We start from the raw sequence: 2,800 nt of genomic DNA, 5'->3' as shown, positions 1-2,800 counted from the left end.
TAATATCACACTTGTGGGTTCATCAGGATGCTTTTTCTTAAAGAGTATGGAAAGGCAGTTAAAGATTTTATTTATTTACTTTTAGAGAGAGGGGAAGGGAGGGAGAGAAACATCAATTGGTTGTGTGACAGATACACCCATTGGCTGCCTCTCACACGCCCCCAACTAGGGAGCCAGCCTGCAATCCAGGCATGTGCCCTGGCTGAGAATCGAACCAACAGCCTTTCATTTTGCAGGCTGGCTGGCACTCAATCCACTGAGCCACACCAGCCAGGGCAAGAGCATGTGGTTTGGTCTAAACAGAATGTTGACCACACTGGAGGTCTGTATGGTTGGATCTTAGTTGTGGTCTCCTCCATAGTTCAGTAATTTTTCACGCTTAAATTAAAAATTAAAAGTGAACTCTAACTTTTAGATTGTCTCCCCTACATTCCTGAAAATCCAGTGCAGATAGGACACCTCACTCTTGCTGTTTACCAGTGCCTTCCGGTATTTGCCGCTTCTCAAAGAACTCCTTTGGAAAATCAAATCTGAAAATATTCAAAGGGCTGGCCTGCAGCTCGGCAAACTTTGTACAATAACATCCATGGAACATAGTTGGTTAAAATCTGTTTCTTTTCATAGCCTGTGGCTCTTGAGCAATTTCTGGGAAATGTTGATTATAAGCTAAGCTCTTTCAGTCAGTTTCAAAAGGTGACCCCCAGATAGGTAATCGTCAAGTAGAGGCATCTTTTCATAGAAATGAGGGGGTGAGCAAAACCCTCTGAGCGGCTATTGTCCCTGACCATTCAGCACTTGAAAAACAGTGCAGAGCCCCCGCCAGGTACATCGGAGAGCCTGCTGCCCCCACAGGCAGATGCGTGGGGTGTGATCTGGGGAGCGTCAGCATTTTGTATTTTAACTTTTCAACACAAATTCTAAAGCCAGGGACAAGGGCAGGAAAACAGCAAGGCTTCAACACGAGTCAGCCCTCGGATCCATCCTTGAGTCACTGTTAAGTGTAATTGTCTCATTAGAAACCTGCAGCAAGAGCTGATGGAAAAGAATGATTTGTACCTGAAATACATTCACTAGCTTGTGAATCAATAGGCCACACATGGATAGCAACCGTGATCTTGGCACTCTTTGCACTCTGCAGCCTTGAGAGCTGAAGAGCAAGAAGACCACGTGTCCAGGTTACCAGCCTGCACCCCTTTCTAAGCCTCGCCCACCTGGCAAGCTGGGGCAGCAGGTGGGAGTGGTGGGAGGGGGCAGCCAGAACGCCCCAGGATTTGGGTCAAAAGAAAGCAGAGAAGGCGGATGCCATGTACCAATAAGCACTCAGTTAAGGGCCTATTTTTGGACTATTTTCTGTTTCTTGGGAACCTCCTGCTGGCCCACCTTAAATTGAGAGGGCATTTGCTTTGCCTCACTGGCTGCTTCCTCCCACTCACATCACAGTCACAACCTTGCTCATTGCCATTAAAGTGCATGTAATGTGCACCATGTTTACATGCTCCTCTGCCAAAATCTGCGCGAGGATATGGTGCCTAGCCCTGAAATGGTGGAAAGAGCACTGGCCATGGGGAGAGAAGGCCTGGGTTTCAATCCTGGGTCCACCTGGGAATGTTCTTCAAAAACCTTAGTTGCAGGGAACAAACCCTCGCTATGACCACCTCACAGGGATTGAGGTGGGACAGGGTGTTGACTGTAAAGATACACACACATTGAAACGGAAATGGGACGCTGTTGGGAACCGAGGGCGTGGCTGACTGTCAGCTGTGGTTTCTTTCCGCTGTTTCTGGTTCACTCTGTGCACCTCTTCTAACTCCAGCCCACCTCCAGCAAGATTAGTGTTTGGGATCCCAACTACTAACTTCTTTCCTGTTTCTTAATTCAAATTCTCAACCTTAATATGATTTTTAAAGAGATTTTATTTATCTATTTTTAGAAAGGGGAAGGGAGGGAGAAAGAGAAGGAGAGAAACATCAATGTGTGATTGCTTCTTGTGCGCCCCCTACTGGGGATCTGGCCTGTAATCCAGGCATGTGTCCTGCCCAAGACTCGAACTGGCGACCCTTTGGTTCATAGGCTAGCACTCAATCCACTGAGCCACACCAGCCAGGGCCCAGCTCATCTTTTAAAGTCAGACCCTACAATAGCCCAGTAAGAGTTGGTTGCTTGTAAAACAAGGTCGATCAACTCCCTGATCCAAAGAAGCCTGAGCAGCCTACTTCCTTCTCTCCGAGAAGTATGGCAGACCAGAAATTCTGAGGCGTGGCTTGTCCAGTCCACTTGGGCAGGTTTTTACTCTCTCAGACCTTGTTCCCTCCACTGTATGATGACAGTGGCACTTGCCCCAGCCCACAGAGTTATTACTCACGCACTCAAAATTCACTTGCTGAGCTTCTACACAAAGCACCTCTTTTGGGAGCTTTCCGGGCACTGTGCTCAGCCACAACAACACAGGGTGAACAAAACTCATGCATAGTGACCCCAAGAAGTTGACTGTCCAGTATCAAATAAGGTCGCAGCTGTGAAAATACAGCCCCCATCACCTTCATTCATTCTTTGAATCAAGGATTTCTTGAGCTTCTACATTAAGTTACATCAGCAGTAGGGATCCAAAGATGAATAAAACCTGGTTTCTGATCTCAAGATGTTCACAGCCTATTTTAGAAACAAACATGCAAGCAAACAGTGATGGTGCCAAAGCACAAGTTAGCAGGTAGACTATGAGATATGGAAAAGGAAACCTCCGCTTAGCTAAACGAGTCAAAGAAGACTTCCTGGAGGAGGCAACACCTGAGATTTGAAGGAT

Source organism: Artibeus jamaicensis, unplaced genomic scaffold (assembly GCF_021234435.1).
Source record: "Artibeus jamaicensis isolate MK-2021 breed Jamaican fruit bat unplaced genomic scaffold, CSHL_Jam_final contig_373, whole genome shotgun sequence".
NCBI lineage: Eukaryota > Metazoa > Chordata > Mammalia > Chiroptera > Phyllostomidae > Artibeus > Artibeus jamaicensis.
Note: the sequence above shows the minus strand (reverse complement) of the source record.